The 22960-nt window shown below is 36.9% G+C and overlaps 1 long non-coding RNA gene across 1 annotated transcript; it reads left to right on the forward strand.

Annotated features, from left to right (window-relative positions):
• Positions 1-1450: 1450 nt before the first annotated feature.
• Positions 1451-22460, forward strand: LOC310914072. Its single transcript, XR_014590961.1, has 3 exons — positions 1451-1668; positions 3686-3761; positions 22091-22460. It is a non-coding gene; the product is annotated as an uncharacterized lncRNA (long non-coding RNA).
• The last annotated feature ends 500 nt before the right edge of the window (positions 22461-22960 follow it).

A 22960-nucleotide genomic window follows, 5' to 3' on the forward strand; every position in this document is an offset into this window, starting at 1 on the left:
TGTGCTTTCTATTTTGCCGTCATATTGTTCCATATTCTTATCCTGTCTCCCACCCCCTGCATCATGCACTCCTTCCTGTCTTGTTTCTCATTAACAAAGTGAATTCCTTTGAGATTTAATGCTGTAACGTCGAAGTTTGAACACTGGCATCTTACTATCTTAATGGATATCTTACTTGACAGCTCTGTGAATTTTAGCTCTCTTCTTTAACAGCATATATTTGTGGGGAAAAGCTGGCATTGAATTTAAGTACAGGGAGCTCAGGCAGGCTTGAAATGGAAACCTAGCTAAAATTACTGTGATTTCTTCCAATTGCATTAGAAACTGGAATAAACTTGAGACATGAAAAAGAAAATAGTACATCAGTGATGTAACTGGAAACCCATCCTTTATATCAAACGTCAGAGAGTAATATTAATTATTTATTATACAAATTTGTTATTACATTTTATAGCAAAGTTATGGACAATGATGGCACTGAGGCAGATTTTGCTTGTATGTCTAGGAAATTCTATGTTCATGTGGAGAAATATCTGTTCTTGAATCCATATAATAGTTTTCATATTTTGGCAGTGAGTCTTAGAAGTGCAGACAGCCACAGGAGTGGGGCTAACATATTGTCACTGAAAGTCTTGCAGTTTGCAAAGAATTGTAGGTAAAATAGCATTCCCAGTCCCTAGAATATCAAGGAGTGGTGGCATTTCAGACCTTTTTCATTTCAGAGGGAACATCTTTAGATAGTACAAAAGAACAGATTTGTGATTTCAAGCTATTTCAAGTAACTACTTTGTGTTTTCAGTGGGTGCATTCATTTGTATGCCTGCCGTTGAGTGGGAACATGGACATGACAGAAGACTGTTCATTGAAAGAAGACAACTGGGAAGCTTGTACTGTATCTATAAAGTTATTAATCTGTTGGAACATTAAAATACTACTTTCCATATTAAGAAATACTACTCATATACAAAGGTGATGTCATAGTCTCAATTTACATGAAATTGGCTGTTCATTTGGGACTTGTCTGTAAGGAGTCAATTCACATGGTTTTCTACATAATCACATCTACAGTGTTTCTCAGACACTGGACCTATGTGTATCATTTGCATGAGATATCTTAATATAAGTATTTCACAGCATGGTTCCTCCTCACAGCTGTACTTCTGAAGTAGCACCCACACCTTCTGTTCTTGAAATATTGCACTTTCTCCCCAACAGCTGAATGCTGCAAGTAGGAAAATTCTACCCACTCCCTCTCTCTCCTCAGTTTTCAGGCAGAATCCACAACCTCACTATACTGATAAAAACCCATTCACTCCGTCATGGGGCTTATAACTGTACAACTTCTTATACAGTCCATGGTCAATGTGTTACTGTCCTCTTCACACAGGAGACCTGCCAGGTTAGATATTCAGGATTCATGGAACTCAAAAAAACCCTGATGAGTAAATCAGGAGGCAGACCCCATATTCATTCCAGTTAAAGGCTTGCTCAGTTTTGCATACACATCCACTCACAGAAATTATGCCATAGTGAACTAAACTCAATGACAAAAATCAAGAATAAATGTGCTGAAAGAACTGGTGTCAAGGCAGGAGCAAGAAGAAGCAGAGTCTGCCCCTGTTATCTAAAATTAGGGAAGGAATTGAGCAGAAGAGAAAACCAGGAAAGGTAAGAATTTTCATACTGTAATTACCTCTGGGAATGTAGCAACAAGGATATAAACTTTTTAGGCATTGAGGTGTTTAAAGGTTAAAATAAACATTAAATATGACTACTTTTTGTGAATACCACTGGATTAAGAGGCAAGAAATAAGCAAGGTACTATAACACACAGTCTGGAGGCCTTGCATGGAGCTAACCCTATTTACATTGGCAGGGGGATGAGGGTTGCTTATATATGTGAGTTTTATTCTACTTAGCAATTCACTTTCTGCTGATATCAGTATTTGGAGTTCTAGGTTTAGGTTATTTTGTAATAAAATCCATCATGTGGCAAGTAAAAAGCCATTTTGTTTAGAATTAATTACAACAGAAGAAGGCCCTCACAATGTTTCTGCTACAATGGTTTCAGTACTTCTACTTTCAAAATAGTAAGGAGAACATAATTCTTATGTTTAAGTACTACTGCCAGTGCATACTAAAATAATATTTTTCTGTGTTTTATTTTTGGCTCCATGGTATTTTCATTAACTAGCTCATCATGACTTTTTTTTTCTATTTTTTTTTCCCATGATGCTATTTTACTTTTGGTGTACTCTCTCCCCCTGTACAAGATGCATATTTACCTCCACTACATGAGGGATTGAAATGGCTGGTATGGACTTGACATCTGTTTATTTCTGAGTAAGAAATCATCCCCTGCCTTTAGAATTTGATTTAAAAGGTTTGCTCAGGCACATGGAGCACTCAACAGAAAGACCCTGGGTTTCTAGTGACTGTGAAATGCAGGATACAGTGGTGTGTGAGTCCTACATTTTCACACAGCATTGGGAACATACAGCCTTTGGGATGATGCTCAGCATATCTTAACTCCAAGGACACAAGCCTAGTGGAAAAGAACTGCAGTGCACAGACCCCACCTCCAGCAAGTGCCCAGCGAGCACATGAGGTTGGAGTGTTAAAGGGCTGGGGTTTAATTCCCTGCCCAGCTTTTCTCTGTGACTCTGGACATGCTGCTCAAACATCCATAATGGTTAATAGGAGGATATTTCCAACCAGAGGTTAACTTGGCTACCATATAAAAGAGCATCTCCTGGTGCTGCAAGGTGTGGACAGTGTAAACACCTGCAAAATTCTGAGAAAGTGGGGCACGAAGATCACTGGGAATGAAGAGGGGACAGGGAAGAGAAAAGGCAGATGTAATAATTGATTCCTTTCTTTAGAAATTATATTTGCCAGACATATCTTAATGTCTGAGATTTTTGATTTTGTTTGGATTTTTTAAATTACAATCAGATGAGTGAATATGACCTTTTTGCAAAACAAGACATTTACAATTTTCTTTTTTTTTTTAACTAATAATAGCTTTTAAATTTTCTACTTGTGCTATAAACCCCCTCTTTTCAGGTGTTCTCTACTGTCTTGCCATATAATCAAAGTGAAGGAATGAAAACATACTCAAATAAGATAATCATGCCAAAGTCAAGGAAATCAAAATTTGGCCTCCTACCTGTGTTTTATGGAAAACTGTCACAACTGTCTCCCAAATAACTTTCATAGAAGAAAAAAGAAAAATGGACTTCAGTTTAGTTTATGTTCTGAGGAGACGTCATTACTGATAGCGTCTGTGCTCTTCTGCACTCAGTGTGAGCAATGTGGTTTTGTTTCTCATAGTGACTTGCTCACTTGCAGTCCAGCATTCAGCCACTTGGTATTTCTGTATAATCTGAAATCATACTTAAGCGCCAGTTTGCAAGTGAGAAGCAGAACTGGCCCAGGAACTCTCTGTAGTCTGTAGGTACATTATTCAGTAAAATTCTCTCAGTTTAAAGCAGACAGTTGTGTTATTTATCATAGCAAATAAAATAAGGAAGAATTAGCAAAAATGAGGAAATGCCTCAAAATTCTCCTGCATAATTCTAAAATACTTCTTTTTTGTGAATTTCATCACATACTATTTCTGTCTCAGTTATTTGCTTTTTCTGTGACTGTTTCAGAATGAGAAATTCTGTTCTTGTCTTCACAGCTCATAACTTTTATTACTAGGATCAACTCTCTTTCCTCCTCACCACATTTTAAAGAAACCAGATTTTTATGATGTGGTAAGTATTACTGAGCACAGCATAAGTGAAGTCTTGCCAGAGATTTCATTATTACTTCCTTACATTTACATTCTACATTTATAGCACTGTGTTGGCTTTTAAATTTATTCCCAAAGTTATCTAGACATTCATGGGCAAAAGACCACTATTATATCAAAATTCTTGAGGACCTGCTTTCCTCTGCTTCATTTCTACACTCTCCCTGGTTTAGGGCTGTTTTATTTTGATGGAGAGATTTTTTTTTTTCTTCATTTACAAACATATATGCAAGGAACTGAGCAAGGTCACAAGGTGTTTTTCTTTTTTTTTTCTTTTTCTTTTTTTTTTCTTTTTTTTTTTTTTTTTTTTTTTTTTCTGTAGGGTATTATTACATTGAGAAACTGTGGTAAGAAATTACCATCTGATCTGATATTTGTGTCCTACACTGAGTGCGCCATAAAATGAACCAAGTACATCATCAGAAGATAGATGATTTTGTGGATAAGGCTCAAACTCCCCCTACATTGAACTTTATAGAACATTTACAGGCTTATTGTGGACTTGCAAGTAGAGCAGAAAATGTTGCGTCATGAAGAAATCCTTGGATTAGTGCCAAACCAAGGCTGCATGTCCACAAAAAATAGTGCTGTGCTGGGGAGACACATTACCTTGAGACCCAAGAGCAATGCAGTTGTGTTGGTCTGAGGATAATGAGCTTATAAGAAAGGTGCATTAGCACTGATGGAAATATCATCTCCCAGTTTTGAAGCTTGCCTGGCTTGGGTCCACCCAACCCAGACAGTTTTGAATATTCCTTGTTCTGTCCCTCTTTCAGGGACTTTTAGCAAATATTTAAGGCCTTAGATTAATTAAGTTGATCTCTGTTTTCCCTCATCTTTTATTGATTCTGCCTGGACTTGTCATAGTGAGAACTCTTTTCAATGCTTGTGTGCAGTTTAGTTACAGCCTGTACAGAATAACATATGCTTGTGTCACCACAGATGTTACAAGACTAGAGAAAAAGAAATATTGTAAACTAATGAATAAGGGGCTATTTTTCTTTCAGTAATTCTTATTCAGAATAGCAAATTAGCATGACTTTAATACCAGGTCAGATGTAAGGAGCAGACAAACCATGGCCACAGCAAGGGAAGTACTTCCAGAGATTTGACTACATCATCATCCCCCTGAACTTGTTACTGACTGCTGGTGACAATGGAGGTAATAAATCAGTAGCAGAAACTGAGTCCAGTATCCATCCAGCATGTTATACATAAGATTATAAAAACTTTGGGGACACTTTAATTTTCAGACCATGCCAAAGTTATCCCCACTACTTTCTTATGCAAGACAAACTCTTTCTTGGGTGTCTGTGAATGTTCACTTTTAGTGTGTCTGCATTGACACAGTCCAGGTTAGAAGCAAACTTTTGAAGTGAATCTCCTGATCATCCCTTCATGAGACTCATTCCCCAGCAACGAGTGCATGAACAGGCTTTATTTCAGATCCAGAGGGCACCCAGTGTACTGCAAATATCAATGGATGTTGAATTTAGAGGATCAAACTCATGGTAAAATTCAGAAGATCACAGATTGCACACCTAATTCTCAGGACCAGCTCCTCCATCCTATAGAACCTCCTATTTCTCTGCACTAGCTGCAGATTAAACAGACTAAACTCTCTAGGTTTGTCCCTATGCACCAGCAGCTGACAAAGAAGAGGTGCATGGAAGAATTAGAAAACAGGACTAGACTGTTTATCCAGAGATTATTTTCCAAACCCTCTGATCTCAGCTGCATGACCAAATGTCACTATCCTGAAAAAAGGGTAACTAATGAGGTCAGGAAATCGTTCTTTTCCCTGGCACTTTAAGAGTGTCCACAATGATGAACAAGCAGAAGACAAAGGTTTTCTAAAGAGTGCCTATAGACTTAACAAAACATGAAAATTTTTGCTGGTCCATCTTCATGTAAAAATTCACTTCTTTTAATAGACCAAGCCAAATATGCTGCTAGAAATACTAGAAAATGCACACTTTATTTTTGTATGATAAAAGAGTAATTTTGTGTACTTTCACTGAAAAGCTCATGTTAAAATCATTCTCATTAAATCTGTACCAAAATCAGAGACAGAAATGATTATGTGTAAATAATTTCAGAATAGGGCTGTAAAGTATTTTGCTTTACATTCAATAAACAAGACTGTTGCTGTTTGTGTGTTTTTAAATTAAATGTTGAGCTTTGTCATCTAAGAATAGCAGTATCTGTAATTATTAACTGTGACAGATTAATATGTATTTCTTTATTTTTCTTATAGTTTTTCCTGGTGGGATAACAGGAGGGCTTAACATACTGAAAAAAGTCACCTCATACTTTCTTTGGAATCAAAAATCAGAAGAACTTAAAAAACTGAATTCTGATCAAGGTTAGACATACATTAGGTGACAAATGAGAGAAGTTTGTGCAACAGGGAAAATATATTAAAAATATAAAAATACCTGGTATGGAAAAATTTTGTGAGAAAAATTTGATCAATAAATAAAGGATAAAGGATTTTCTTGGGGACACAAATTTATTAGGAGGAAGAGGGCACAAGGAGAATTATCATTGTCAAAACAGGCTACTGTGCTGGTGGTAGGGAGATGCTCCTCTACTGACATAATTTTCTTTTAAATGAGTTTGTGCTATCCAAATCTACCAGGTTTAGTGCAAGCAGCTTCCTTTGGACTGTGCTTCCTCTGCAGGTGTGGAAGCAAGAAAGCCTGAGGCTGCAGCATTTGCTGTGGATCCAGCAGTGTAGCCTTAGACCTGCAACTTGCAGCAAAACCCTCACTGGTTTGAGTGTGCTGCTGTTAAAGCTTGCTGATTTGCTTGAGACTTTGCATAAGCATTAGATCTTTTATAAAAGCCAGATTTGATCTATTTTTTTCCCTTTTTTCTTTCAGAGTTATGAATTAATATACTCAAAGAATTCCTTTTTTTTTTTTTTTTTTTTTTTTTTTTTTTTTTTTTTTCAGAAAAATGAGGACAATAACAAGGACTGTCAAGTATTCATTTTGAATCTTGCACTCAGCCTCATTCCAATGCCACTGGAAGCAAAAGGAGGTTTCTCAGATGATTTCAATATTATGGGCCCATACTAGACTGGGAGATTGGGAGATATTGAGTGCCATTCATTGAACTGAAATTAAAAGCACATCCAGCTTTTCACAAGCTGTTAGACTGAACTGATTTAAAGTTCAAATTGAAGATTTTGGAATTAATTTAAAATTGAATCTAACCTCTCATATTATTAGTCTTCATATTTATGGAATTGATTTAGAATCTCTATTTAGAATTAAATGACTTCTTACTCTATCAAACTGTCATTTCTACATGCCATAATAACATTTGCCCTATCCCAGGAAACTTTTGAACTAAGGGCAAGGAATCTGTGAGAAAAGATACCATCATATGAGATACATGCTGCAGGAAACAGAGAAAGAGGGAGTAGAAAAGTAACATAAAATGTAGCCAGAAAACTGTCAAAGAAAGTAAAATAATAACAAACTCAAGCTTATTTTAGAACTTCCCGTTAAAAGGTATCATAAAAGTTTGGAGCCATGGACACACCACACACACACACACACACACACACACACATATATATATATAGATATATAGATATATAGATATATAGATAGATATATAGATATATAGATATATAGATATGATTTTTGGAGACTTTTTTTTAAATATAGATAACTTTTTTTTAATATGGATAACTTTTTTATTGAACATGCAGAGATTTCTTCCTAATGCTATCTCATATCTATAGGATTCATTCATTTTATACAATGACTCACATTTTTCAAGTAACAAACATTTTGTGGTTTTTTTCTACAACTTACTAAAGATGCCTGATTTGGGGCAAGTGACTTGCATATACACTCTATAAATACAGTATCTTCCCAGTCCTGATGCACTCAAATACACACAATATGCCCACTTGATACATCAGCTGAGCTTCTGCTTCATTCTTCTACTTCTAAGGTAGTAAGTAGGAGTGAGAAATTAGTAAACATTCCCTCTGTGCCACCTGGAAAGAACTGTGGAGATAACAATTGTCAACAGCAGAGAGGAACTGAGAGAGATGAGTACAAAGACATTATTGTCTTCAAAGTGAGCAGGAACAAATTAATGAGAAAATTTGAAAAAAAAAAAAAAAAAAAAAAAAAAAGAGACTATTTTTCTCTTGAAAGCATTTAGGATTTGTATAGTTAAAACTCAAACACTGTAAAATACAAGAGGAGTCATTGATAGACAGTAAATTTGGTGATTAACATATTGAAGATATCCAGAATAGAAGTTATAAAATGCTATCCCCATTCCCTCACAAACTTCTGTTCTTTCTTTGAGATTCCTTTGTTCCCAGTCCTATGTGAACAGTGACCATCTTTAGCTATGCTTGTTTATAATGAGTAGGAATTTAGACCTGTAGTGTTGTTGTGTAATCATAATTTTTTTATAGCAAAACTCTTCTCTGGATTGGTAAATGATACTGAAAATGAATTATTAGGAAAATTAATTTTGATTAAGCACTAATTTAAAAATACATTTGAAAAAAAGTAAAATTTTTTATTAGTCTTCCTAAATTAAGTCTCTTTTAGTATATCTTTAATATATAAGATACCTCCCCAAAATTTCTATAAAACAAAAAATAAATGCCCCCAAACAACAGCCAAATCAAATCAGCAGTACTTTGGGGCACTAAGCAGGATTCAAATGGGAAATCTCTGTCATCTGCTGCCATGCCACCCCATGCCTTGCTGCAGCAGACTGAGGTGCTGTCAGTGAAAACATCCTTTGACTTATTGTCCATGCCGAGACTAATGCACCTGGAATCCTGTGCTCAGTTTCGGGCCCCTAAAAGCCAGACCTGTCCAGAGCACAGCAGAGGTGCTGAAGGGGCTGGAACACAGATCCCGTGAGGAGCAGCTGAGAGAGCTGAGGTCACTCAGCCCAGAGATGAGGAGGCTCAGGTGAGACCTAAAGGGGGGAAATGATGCCTTAAGTTTTAGCTTTCATGTTTTTCAGACTCTGTGCCTGCCTAGGGCTGTAGTTCTGAGCCTCATATTAAGTGCTGATAAGCTCTCTTCACAGAATAGATAGACAAAATAAATCGTTTTCCTGCTGGAGACCAAGGACAACTTTCAGGCCCAAAAGCACAAACAACAGTGGGCTGAAGAGAGAAATAAGTACGATGGGACCTCACAGCCTGAAGCTGTAATTGGACACTTAAACCCCAATATGCAAATAGACCAAAAGTTATAAAAATGTAAGACCTTGTAAGATGTCAGTCATTTTGTGACCATTTTGGGTCCGCCTTGGGTGTGGCCCTGGTCAGGCCCTGTTCTGCTCAAGGTGGATCCTAGAGACCTTTGAATAAATACCTACTTTATTCTCCGGCTCTGTCCAGTCTCAGTTTCAGGTCAACCCTCCCAAGGCACCACTACAACTCCTTGAACGGAGAGAGGTGTGAGGTGGGGTCAATCTCTTCTCCCAGGCAGCCAAGGATAGAACAAGGGGAAATGGCCTCAAGAAATGCCAGGAGAGGTTCAGGTTAGATATTAGGAATAATTTCTTCACTGGAATGTAGGGGCATCCGTGGACAGCAGGGAGAAGGAACTCTGCAGATCTGAGATATTCTAGAAACACGTGGTTTTATTACAAGGGTCGTGGGTAAAAAGGGCTTTGCCTTCAGCCACCAGCAAGCCCCAAAGAGAGAGGGGGAGAGAGATAGAGGGTATGAGGTAAGGGAGGGAAAAGAGCTAAGAGAGCTAAGAGGGGTAAGAGAGGTAAGAAGAGTGGAGGGGTCAGAGAGGGAGGACCTTGTTACAATACATTATATCTCCTTTTGTGTTGAATATTCTAATTTACAGTGACCAACCGACATGAGATACAAAACCTACAAACTTTGCATGCAGCCTATGAGAACTACTATATTACCATATCATCCTATATTCTAAGCTCTAAAGACTACTTTTCTTATCTACTTTTTCCCTGATGCCTTGGCAGGGTGAAAAGGGGCTACATTCTCGGGTCCTTTTGTTTTCTATCTCTCAGCCTATCTCCAGCTAATCACCATCTTCCTGCCTGCCATGATCACATCTCAGAGCTGGCCTTCATTTCTATTTCACTCACAGGTTTTACATCTCCAGTATTTCTTACCAGGCAATCACATCTGCAAGCCCTTCCTAACACTGGAGGAGTGGATAACCATTGAATGGGCTTCCAAGGAAAGTGGTGGAGTCACCATCCTTTGAAGTGTTCAAAAAACAAGTGTATGTGGGGCTTTGTAATATGGTTTAGTGGACCTGGTGGTATTCAATCAGAAGTTGAACTTGATGATCTTGGACAACTTTTACAACCATAATGGTGCTGTGATAACCAGTGTCCTTTGGCTACTACACGCAGGAACTCCTTCAAATCCGCCAAGCAATTTCCTGAGCATCCCTGTATACTTGTTGTCTCTCAAAAAGTGTAAAAAAAAGTGAGGGGGAAGATTCATTCCTGAAAGAATGACAGGATAATATGATTTTCTGAAGGAGGTCAAGAGGTTCAAGCATAGTGCAGTTTTACTCTGAATGCTCCCTTTCATTAAATATGCTATTCCTAAAGTCTGCTTCACTTGTGCTCCACATCATGTTAATGTCAATGGGTTCTTCTGTGACATAGAGGAAAAAACCCAGTAGGAACTCTTTTGTGAGACTTCTCCTGGATTTCCTTCCACAGCTCAGTCTGGCCTTCAAGATATCTCAGATAAATTATTAAATAAATAGAGAAATCATAGAATTTTATTGGGGTTTTTTAAATGGAAACAAAAAGTCAAACAAAATAAATTCAGTGTAACATAGGCAAAAAAAAACCTCCTTTGCAATTTGTTTTCTTCTGAGTGCTCTTCTTTTTCTTGACAATAAAGAAAATGTAAGAGTTACTATTCTCATAAAAAGTGTTATATTTTGCATTAACAGCACATTTCTTTGAAACATCCATTTCCTTTCCAAATGATACCTTGTGTTTGTAGCTGATCTTGTCTCAGGGGCCAAAATGCAGAAAGCAAAGCCACCAGTCTTCTTCTGTAGCTCCATTGTCCAGTACTAGGGTGTCTACAGGCTATGATGCAAAATCCTGAGTTTCTCCAATCTGAGGGTCATATGTGATATTTATAATCCTTGGATTTGATAATCCTGTTGTCCAATCCAGCCCAATGAAGTCCAGTCCAAAGTATGCTCCTGAAAGAGTGTGAACACTCAGAATAACCTTCCTGGTAACAAGTTCCAGGCTTTTATGTGCAAGGGTTTCCCCCACAAATTAGATTCATAGATTACTATGCTCATGATTCCATAAATATTTATACTCTCAAGCAAACTGAATAATATAGTGACTTCACAACACAAAATAGCAGCTCTTCATGTGTTTGCACGGAATCTAGTGAAGTTTTTTTCCTTTTTGGAAAATTTTGCCTTTGTTAAGGGGCTGTTAATAACTCCCAAATATTAGAGTCATGCCCACAAACTATTGAGCTGCTAAAAGATATGTTGACTTTTTACCTGTCAATGATGCCTGGTACCTGATCCATTTTAGCTGTTTTATTGTACTTGTAGCCTTGTTCTCCCTGGATTGTGTTTCTGAGGGAAACCATGATTCAAAATGTTTAACAGAAGTTGAATGGAATCATTGACATGACCAAAGTGACTCATCTGCATGTTTTTGCAAGCTTAATTCTCAAAACCAGATGCTAATAGTTTACCAGTTATACACAATAGCTAAGTAGCTCCTAGCAGAATGTAAAACAATGCTAGGAAAGAATCTATTATCTTTTTATTAACACGCAAACAGTACTAAACAAACTCTTAAAAGATTTTTTAAAAAGTAGGAAAACCCAATACATTATCCTTTAAATATTCTGGTATCTAAAAGGTTGCTTGTTAGACCAAATCCAATGAAATTAACTAGGTAGATTAGCTCAGTTCATTGCTTTTAATTAAATACATCCTGAGCTATGCTCTCAATGAATTAGCAACATTTGCAGCTTCTAATTTACACTCTTGCTAAAGTAGCAATTGAAGTAACTGTATTCTATAACTAAATACTGAGGTAGAATGGTACATAAGGAGGCAGGTGTAAGTTTTCCAAACCAATAGAATTAATCCCAAGGGACAGGGAGAGATGATCCAGGTGTATTTTAACTTAGAAGTACCATATTTCAAAAGCATGTAATCCACAGTGTAATCCCAAATCCTTCTTAAGGAAAGGCTTTACAGCAAAAATATTATCCTGACCTTTCTCTTACTGTTGCTATGGAAAGACATGTTTCCTGGCTTCTGGCAAAGGACCAGTAATTGTATTTAAATGGGGTGTTGAACAACCATAGTGTGTGCAGTGTGCTATTATTTCTTTGTGGGAGGTTTATTATAGGCTTCTGGTATATAATCTAAATTAGATGTCTGAGGAAAAATAATGCTTTTAAGTTGGAAAATTATATTCTGTCTTTTAAATTCCCCAATTTCTCTGGTAGTCTTTTGAAGTTTTTCTGAAGCTGTAAATGTTATCTATACTCCTTAATCAAACCATCCTTTCAACCAGCTGCAGCAGAATATCTCTCTTTTATGTTTATGGGAACTTGGATGCAATTATTTTACAGAGATCAACTTGCTATAAACAACCTTATCATTTTTAGACTTTCAAATTTCATTATCTTAAGCACAAATCAACATTGACGCTGCTCTAGTCTGGCTCTGATATGCTGCTTAGTATTAACATGGGTGGGTGATCTTTTATTCAATTTCATTATATTAGTGAGTAAATTTTGTGAAGTAAGTTAGCCCAGGTTGGGGAATCAAATTTTTCAAGCTATTCATGGTACTTAAATCTTAACAGATTAGTTGACACAGAAAAAAGGAAACAACCATATTGCCCTTGTTTGCAACAGGTGACTGGAAATGAATAAATTTTAGCCTAAAGTCCTGGTAATTAATAGTATCTTGTAGGTAATTCATAGTATCTTGTATGTTATCTTTCTGTTATGTGTGCTTTATAAAAATTAAAATTACATATTTCATTATATTTAGCCTTTTATTCCCCTATTTTTAAAAAAAAGTAGTTTTGTTTATGTAAATATATAATTATTCAAGGGGCTAAACTTTCAAGTCAAGGTGGACTTGACTTAAAAACAAAAGACAGTCAAATATAAATGGTTCTAGCATAGGCTTCTCACCGAAATCAGATGATGATTTTGGTTTGAGATGTGGGATAGTTCCAGATAGTGCTCTTTCTCTGGGATCTCCTACCGTCTGCTCAGAAAGATACACTCATGTATCATGAAATGAGTGACTCCTGCCCATGAAATGCCATAGAAAAGCAATTTAACTTCTTATAAAGTTGCATATGATCCGAACTTGTCACATCTTGTTCCTCTCTCTGTGCCTTTTTGCTTTCAGTGACTTTTCAGCAAAGGTTATCTTTCTTGACTTTCTCTTAAAAAACACTTTCCTGCTGTTTCCATCCTCAGTGCCTCTGAAAGAGCCACTTCTGCTTCAATCTGCTGTGAATCAGCTGTGTGATTAAGTTCAGGATAAAGCTGATATATACACCTGCTATTTTCCAGTTTCCCTGACTGTGTTGTACTCAGTGGTGCTCAACCATCCTCTCTGCAGGACTATTAAGAAGTGTTTTTATCTTTGGTATGAACTGGGGCTGCTAAACACAGATCTGACTTGAAGTGTAACTTTATTCATCTTCATAATCAGGAAAAAAAAATTGGACTCTTCTGCTCAACTTCTGAAATAAGTAATTTTGGCCATAATTACAGACAGGATAAATACAATAGGCCAACAGTCTAACACGTGCCTAATTTAATGTAATTTACAATTTCTGTCTGTCCAATGCCCCATGAGTGTAGTAGTGCAGTATGTTGGCCTGTAAGCAAACACAAAACTGCTGTGCAGAGTATGACCAGAACTTCCTCTATCTCAGGATCTATCCCATGACAGTTACCAGTTACAGGTACCCTGGGCAAGACATAAGAACCTGCAAACAGATTGTGATACACTTCCCAAGAGTGCTGAATTCTTGCAGCTTCAGGTCTTAGCAATTACTGATTTACCCCTTCTTTTTCTTTTTAATACTAAACTGCAAACTTCCCAGTAACAATGGGATTTTGTGTCAGCCTCATTGGTCTGGAAAAGCAGGGTTTTTTTTATATATGATACTTTGTAGTAGCTTCATTCAAATTGCTTGTCTTGATGGAGAAATAAAATTATATCTGATTAATATTCTTCATAATTATAATTCTGAAGATCTTAAGCAATTTATCCATCATCTCTTTTCCATTATAAAGCATACTGCTACACTCAAATGCTCCATATATTTCACCACACTTACCATTCTCTTAGTGCTGTCTTCTAGTTATTCACACTGTGTTGCCTGACCATTATTAGTGATGAGTGTTATGCAAATTATGAGAAGGTTAAAAAAAAGGCAATAAAGGAATTTTATAAATGTAGAAATTATGGGGAATACACTCATCTTCTAATGGCAATTACTGGCTAACCCATTTAAAAGTCAATATCAACCTAATTTATCACTACTGAATAAACTTCATCCATAGTAATAACAAGCAAGGATTGCTGCCTAGTGTATTTCTTTTGATCAGATAGCCTGTTCATGCCCTGCCCAATCATTTTAAAGATTGCTTAAGCTAAAGGATATTATTTTGTAATTGATCAAGGCTGAAAAAGAATATGGGGTCACTTTCCAAAGGTTATCTGTCTAGCAGTAATTTTTGTATTGTACAGTAACTTGATGACTCATGATTACCTGACACATAGTGTTTAGTGTTTTGTTACTTAACGTACCATGGAAATGGATTTGCTGAATAAGAAGGTTCAGTTCTACAAATTCCTTTTAACAGTATTCTTCATAAGGGATTTAAACTATCCAAAGGTTCACAGAGTTTTTTAAGTCTTCAGAAAAGCATGCATTATATTGCTGCCATTTCCAGCCTCAAGGTGCGGCTAATATAACTATTTTGTCTTTCACCAGATGGGGCGTAGAGAAAAAGCTGAGGAATGTTGTCAAGTTGTGTTTCACTGGCTGCTACAAGGTTTCTATGCATGAGGCATGCCACTGACATCACTCACTCACAGTGTATGGTCTGAAGCAATCAGCCTAAGAAAATCTGGAGATAAAAGTAGGAAAGCAGCAGGGGGACTAGAGTGAGTGAAGCAAAACATATCAATCTGTGGAAGAAGCCTGACTGCTTCCAATTGTACTGTCATGATCTTCTGATTTATCCTCCAGGGTGGAAGGATTGCAATTATTCTGTACCAACAGGTACAGAAATGGAAGGAAAAATACATCTTGAGCATAGTTAAAGAGTTGTCAGTTTTATACAAAATCTCTTTTGGTGCCTTCTTATACTTGTGTTAAACCAAAATTCAATCAAGATTGTTTTATATGGCTCACAAACATAAAAAAACCCACCAAGTTTGTATAGATATAAAAGCCTAAATGAATTTGAGTGAACATGCACTACTCTGGGCTCAAACGTTGAGAACACAACCACTAGATGTAACTCAGAGGTTTGCTTTGTGAATCAAATAATAAATACTGTAGTGTTTAACACCGTAAATGTCTCATTCTCAAGCGTGTTAGTAAGCTGCGTATCAAGAATAATTCCAAGAAACAAATATAATTGTATAAATTTCGTGCCACTGTCAGAGAAGCCATGCTCTCTGTGTTCTGTGTATCTAATAAATATTCTTCGTAAGCCTTCTCTGACCTAGGAAATTATTGCTATTTCACTAAGAAGATATTAAAGTAGAAGCAAGCTAAGTGATTTGCATAAGTAATAATAGGATGTCAATGGTGAGGGTTAGTAAAAAGGCACAAGGAATTCCAGTGCTGTAAGTAGCAGTCAGAATCTTCTCCCAGGAAAATTGAAAAGAAAAAAATCCTGCCAAAATGAGTCTGTGATAATTTCTACAGAGTACTGTAATTTCAGTCAAACCTATCAGTCTCTAGTCAAAACGTGAAAAAGCGTAGATTTGAATGGACTTTTAGAAGAAATGAAAATTTATATTTTGCTTAATCTTAAAAATCCATTCCATTCTTTGATTGAACAAGAAAACACAGGAAAATTATCAATTCAAAACTAGAGTGAAGGATGCTTCTTTGTTAAAAACACCAACTGCAAACATTTTTAAATTTGAAATGATTGAAACTTCTAGCCAAAAGAATTATTTGGTTTTAATCCAGAATTTTCGAATACATCTATTTGTTCAAAAAATCAGGGGGAATTCCCATGGCAATTTTTTGAACATTTCTATCTTTGAGCAATTCATTACTTCAATTCAGTGCTTTTCCTATACAATTATCCAAATGATGTCTTTGTGCCTTCCAATGAGGATATTTGAATTACACCATTTTCAGGTTTTTTATATGCCTGCTTCTGTGCATGTTTTCAGCCAAACCTCCATCAGCCCTCGGATCTTCAGTCTATTTTGAAACAAAGACATCCCACCAAGACTGGATGTCCCTTGCAAAATGCCACTGCATATCTTTTCCAATCATATGCTAAATGTCCAGTGGCTGGTGAGTCTCACCTTAAGGCTACCCCATCATGCCAAGGAGGGAATGCAGTCATGATTTCTACGGCTCCTTTCAGCTCAGCCTTGTTTGCCTTCATCTGCAGCTTCATTTTTGGGAGCACAACAATAAGGACATGGTCCTCACTCCTCAGTTGTGTGAAGACTCTCCAGTTCAGGACATCAGTCCTCAGGCTGTGCAGGTGGATCCAGGTTTACCAGTCAACCAGGTAGTGTCAGTCAGCTTGAACTCACACACTTACCTGCCTTATCTCTGGTGTCACCCTATCAAAATGAGTCACAGAGCATGACGGTTTTCAGATTTTAAAGACAAAACCACTTTGGTTGTCCTGAGGAATTTTGCTTATTTTGATCATGTGAATAGAATCAAGTATGAAATACTGTTAGGGTTGAAGATTTAAAGGGGGAAAGATGTTTCAGATTCTGATGCTTTTAACAGGAGTGCCATTGGATCTGAAACTGCTTCAAATAATAGCCAAAATAATGGATGCACAAATAAACTGTGGCCCTTTTGAAAAAGAGGATCTGTAAGAAACCAGTTGCAAAAAGAATGCACCTGAGAAGAAAATCTTGATGAAAATAGTTCTTGTTACATCAACTAAGAATCTGTCATATTTTCTTTGGAACCTTGTGCTGCCATGAGTTGGACACACTGAGATATTTCTCAGAATGAGTTGTTTATAGCACAACTCCTATCTCTCAGTGTAGTGTAGTCAAAATAAAACCTTCCAAACAATGCTTTCAACTTCCACTGTCATCACCTGACAACGTGGCTTTTTGAAAGGGTTTTTGTTTTAGTAGCTGCTTGAGATGAAAGAAGCATAGTCATATTAACAGATAAAACTCCTGTGATAAATCTCTCTTGCCATTTGGGCAAGAAGGAGTGCTTTTCTTCCCAAGATTTTATTGATTGTTTGTGGACTCATTGATAAAACAGGCTGTGTGCCTTGCTGCAAAATGCTGCCAGCTCTACATGCCGTCTGGTTTAACAATGAATCCAATATTAAATGTCCTATTTATGACAAGAGCCTTATGAAAAGCCATGCTTTTAAAATAACAAATGGTCCTTTGCACATCATTTTAGTGTGGAGATGTTGTTCATAGGAAACCAGAGTTAGAGCTGCAATGCTGTTTTACTTTTTAAATCTAGCAAGCATATTTTGCAAATTCATTAGTGGGAAGACAAAGAACAAAAAGGAAATTAAGCCTAATATCATGATGAAAAGGCAATCCAGGTTACACAGTCCTGCCTGGAAAGAGAATTATTTATTCTTTTATCTGATAACAAAGACAGAGAAAATAAAAATCTGAAACATCATTAAGATTCTAGCTGGAATTAATCAGTAGGATTCCAAACATTCCAAGTATCACCTCGTACTAGCGAGGCTTAGCTCTGTGCACTGGAGTACAGCTAATCTGGAAATATCAGCTAAATTCAGAGTTCCCCACAGTTGGGAGCAGGAAAGCGCAGCGAGTTGTGATCAGCATTTGTCCTCATGTTTGCTGTGAGTGATGGAGGCAAGTCAGCGTAAGCACACACTCGCAGATAATCACTTACCTGACAGGGCTTTGGATGATGAAAAGACTTTCCTCTGTCTCCAGAGAGCACGATGCTTATTTCAGACGTTTCCTGGAAGACAAAGGGATAGAATAAGAGCCTTTAGATTACACTGGGATGACAGAGATCTGCTAATAAAAATGTAAAGGTCAAAAGGCTCCCTCCTCCTCTGGTGTAAAACAGCAAAACTTCAGCTCTGACATCCACTTACAGCTGCTGAGGATCTTGATTATCAAGGTAGTGTCTGTGTCTTTTTAGTTTTGTTTGTCACACAGCACAAAGGCCATGCAGAAGCACAGTTAGGTTCCAGATAAAAGTGTTTGCTGTTAACAAACCAAATACAGTACTCAAGGCATAATTAGCAGGCTGTTTTCTAGAAGTTTACAGAAAAAAAAAAAAAAAAAAAAAAAAACAAACAAAAAAAAAAAACAACCATGAACAAAACACCAACAACCTTCGACCTCTACAACAGCAGCAAGGATCCCTGTTTGGCTTACAGAACATTGGAAGGGCAAAAATAGATAAATCATAGCTCACATATTTGTCTTTTAGGAGTTTAGATCATCATCAGTCTAAGGATGGGTGCAGAGGGTACTTGAAGATGGAGCTGGAATGTGAATGACATATCTAGAAGAAATAAGATGTCATTCTTGTTGCTATCTTATTTGACAGTTTTTGATAATTCATTACATTTGTAATCAAGGGAATTACACTTCTCTCATTATGTACTTTCATAATTTAGGTGGATACAAAGCCTCCCTGTTTGTGCTTTATTATTTTTTTTATTTATCAAATGGTTGTAATGGAGACCACCATTAAAGAGAAAAGAAAACAAAAAGTAATAATTGAAAAAAACCCAATAAACCACCACCAAAACTGTGGACTTTCAATATTTTTATGTGACATTTAAATGTATTTTATTAAATCCCAGCATGATCCTTTCTTGCTAAATGATCAGAATTCATTCTGGAATGGACAGAAAGTCAATTGTTTTTGCTTAAACCCGTCTCCAGCTGAATTTATGTTGATTGGTACGTGACACAAGGACAAAAGGGTGATTTCCCCTTTGCTTTCATTATGGTGGGCTGGAACCCAAAACTTGCTTTATTATGGTTCTCTACTCTTGTTTCAAAGTGGGGTTTCTTTTAATGTATTATTATTTGAAGGATGTAACAAATTAAGTGTTCATTAACTGCAGATGATTGAAGATCATTATTCCTACTTTCATTACAAGCATGTCTGATTAGTGCATGGCTTTTTGTGTTGGCCTTCCTGCCACCATGTGCCCTCTCCAGCAGCTTGGAATTCATGGACAGACTAAAATTGCTGATCGTATCAGTCCTGTGCTGCCATCCTCACAGTGCCTCTGTTTGACAATAGCCAGTTGCCATGGAAATAATTGTGGTGTCACAAATTCAGTGTTATGATTTCAATAGACGATCATGTAAAGTGGAAGAAAAGGTTTGCAAGTGTAGCTAATACAAACAGCAATGGAAAAAATAAAAACATATCTAAGAGGACAACACCATCTGCTAACTGTCTGTAAGGTTTTTCTGAGTAGTCCTTCAGGTAAATTTTTCAGGTCAGATCCCTTTTCCTCAATATTTCTGTTGATGGGAACTCCTTGCTCTCTGCCACATTTTCTATTAATCTGTGGGCAGTCAGATATTCAGTGAAGTGACAGCAGCATTCCACAACAGCAGGTATCTAGGGCTAGACAAAGTGCACCAGACAGCACCTCATTTGTATTCTGCCCCACTTATGGCTGAGCCTCTGCCTTCATGAGGCACTGGTACACAGCCATGGCCCTTCTGTCAATCAACACACGCTAAAAAAGTCATGTGCAAAAGACATGCAGGAAGGTGACAAGGTGTTTATCTGCCAGCTACTGCACCTGGCCCTACTCATTGGATCAGAGGCATCTCATCTCTTTCTCTCTTTGTCCTTTTTTTGTTAGATTTATTGGAACGCTTTTCATTTGAGCTATATTCATGGATAAACTCTGCATGGACATTGGTTGTTGTGTATGAAGAAACTTTTCATCTACAAAGGGTCACAAAACACCTGTTAATGCTGTATATATCTGTTTATGACAATCTCCATGTTCTGCATTTAGACTTTATCCATGTTTAAGGTTTCTTACCCAGCATGTACATACTTAGTTTCTGAGGGCGTTTTCTGACGTTTAGCTCTTTAACTGTGGTAGGGTAACCAGTTTATCTGGGGAAGAGTAAGAATACTAGAATTTATACATCTATTTCAAAAAGTGAAAATTTACTTTTGGCCCAGATTTTTGTTTGGAGAAACGGGGCTTTCCTTGTTTTCACCCTTTCAGATCATGAATAAACAATTCCTGGAAAGTTTCAATGTATATAAACTTCAATTCACTTCTGGGCTCTGATATTGCTCTACATATTGCTGTTGCACTTGCCTGGCTGCAGTTGGGGGTATCCCAATTTTCTGATGATGAATATTTCCTTCCTGAGCCTGTCCTGATAGAATATTTGGAGTTGAGTAAAAGAAATAAACTTGTATGAAGGCATAAAGGCATAAAATATATAGTATTTACAGTAGACATGTTATAGATTACTACTCAGGAAGTCTATTAAGGGATATGAAATAGGTCTCCCCAGTCTTTATTTAATCATCTGTAGAAGTAGGGTATTGATATCTCCCTACCTCACAGGCATATTGTGAGGGTAAATACAGTCATAGCTACAAGACACTCACTCTGATGTCCTGGGACAGCAGAGTAACCAGATAGTATTCAGAGGGTGTGGAATTTCTTTCAGTTTTACTAAACTAATTAATTCCTGGTATAGTGCCATTGACTCTAAAGCAGCAAATGTTGTCGTTGAATTTTAACAGTTTCAAAACAAGGCTTTGAAGGTTTCTCTTGTGCTGCCCACAATATCTCAAACCTATGGGTTTAATTGCATTTGAAATGTGTCCAGGGTGTCCTCAGCACATAGCAGCACACTCTGTTTTCTGCACGTTTGGGCCAGAGCCATTCTCTCCTGCTTTGAGGATCTGTTTGAAATAATCAACTTTCTCCTTGGGAGAATTTGCATGCAAGAATTAGTTTTCTCATGCATGGAGAGTGTTTTTCATTTCTGAGGGAAATTCAAGGAAAGAATGAGAAATGTTTTGATTTATGCAAAGCTGTGACTGTTTTTGGAATTAATTTTTAAATCTAGCTACAACCAGCTTACACCAATATAATTTGTTCTAGACCTTGTCTACACAGAAGTGTTAAACTAGTTTTGAAAAAGGTGAGTAAGTAATGTTAAGATTCTAATCCCAGAATCTTGGGTATAATCACAAAAAAAACTGATAAGGGATACATAAAGATTTACAGACTAGTAGCACAGGAAATGTAAATAATACTGGGGCAGTGTTGTGTGTAGAAAATTGTCTTTGTCAGAAAAAACAAGATATTGGGGGATTTTATGGCACTTGGAGTATGGTTGTCAAAGGTAAGTGTTGGTACAATAGCTGGGCTGTAATTCAAAACAAGACTTAGTAGTCCTGTTCAGGACAGAAATAGCTGAAAATTAGGCCCTAGCTCTGTAAATCACATTTTCAAGGCACAGGTATGTCTCTACCTTGAGTGAGAAAAAGCTGAATTCTTACCAGCAGGAATCCCAAACACCACACATTGATTTAGAAAATGGTAAACAAAATTCTGTTGAAAAGTAAGCAGTTGAAACTCAAAGGAAGAAATGAAAAAAGAGTGAACTCTTGATTGGCACTAATTGAACAAAGGAAATATTTCAAGGCATCTTGTAGGATTTGGAGAAATAGTCTGAATTCTGGTGAATTGCTGTCCTGAACTTCAGGTTATAAATGACACATTAGGTACCTGATCAGTTCAATAAGCATCAATTTCCCTGATGCTCCTCAGATATTTGATATGGTCCTGCATGACATTCTGAAAATAAAATTATCACTATACAAAACTCAGTGAAGTTCTGTTAAATAGTTTAAAACTTACTCGGTTTGGCAAGTGACAGTTGGCCAAAACTACAGCCTTTGTAAGGAGGAGAGAAGCTTTTGATTAGCTATTTTTAAATTTTGATGTTCTCTCTGCTTCTTCATGTATCTCACCATTTTTTCAGTGGAAGATTTTTTTTCTTTTGGCAGGAATTTTGATTGCTGCTGTTCAGAAAAGTAGTGGAAATATTATTAAAATAAAAATCCATGTAAGTATAAAAATGATCCAAGCTTTGAAGGTTTTTTATGCATGCAGTTTTCTCCTTCCTTCTTTCTCTCTTTTTTTTTCTTTTTTTTTTTTTTTTTTTTTTTTTTTCCTTCACCCTCATGAATTTGAAATTTCAGGCTCTTGGTCTATTTCAGGAAAGGAAGCAAAAACATTAAATCCTGAAGATTTTGCAATATGGAAAAATCATTTGCCATCCAGCTCTAATTAAAAACTTTCTCTAATTAAATCTTACTTAATTGACAAATCTCAAAAGAAAATAATAATGAATCACGATACTATGGAGCTAGTCCCAATGCAATCTGTTCTTGACCAAATGCTATATAGCATCCTTATCTGTAGTGTTGAGAACAGTCACTGCTAGTAAAATTTGCAGATGACATGTATGGGTGGTATAGTAAACACTGAGGATGATTAATTTCTGTGACCTAATTTGGCAATTCCTCGAGCAGTTCTTTTAATTTGAAACACATGAAAAGACACACCTTTAGGAAAGAAGGAGGTAGGCCATGAATGCAAGCTGTGGGGTAGGACTTGAAACACTGAAATCCGCAAAGCAGATGTGGTAGCAAAGCAGCTCAACATGAGCTCTGTGTGATGCTGCAGCCAACAGGGCAAAACAGCTTTGGTGTGTGCATAAAACCAGAATATCAAACAGGCATGTGATGCTTGTATTCCCCTGCAGAGATATTGCAAGGCAGTGGCTGTGCCTTATGTCCCACACAGTGAGGGAAAATCTTGTCAAATCATTGTGATTGAGAGAGAAGCAATGAAGATGACACTAGTTATAATGA

Source organism: Zosterops lateralis, assembly GCF_965231275.1.
Source record: "Zosterops lateralis genome assembly, chromosome: 1".
NCBI lineage: Eukaryota > Metazoa > Chordata > Aves > Passeriformes > Zosteropidae > Zosterops > Zosterops lateralis.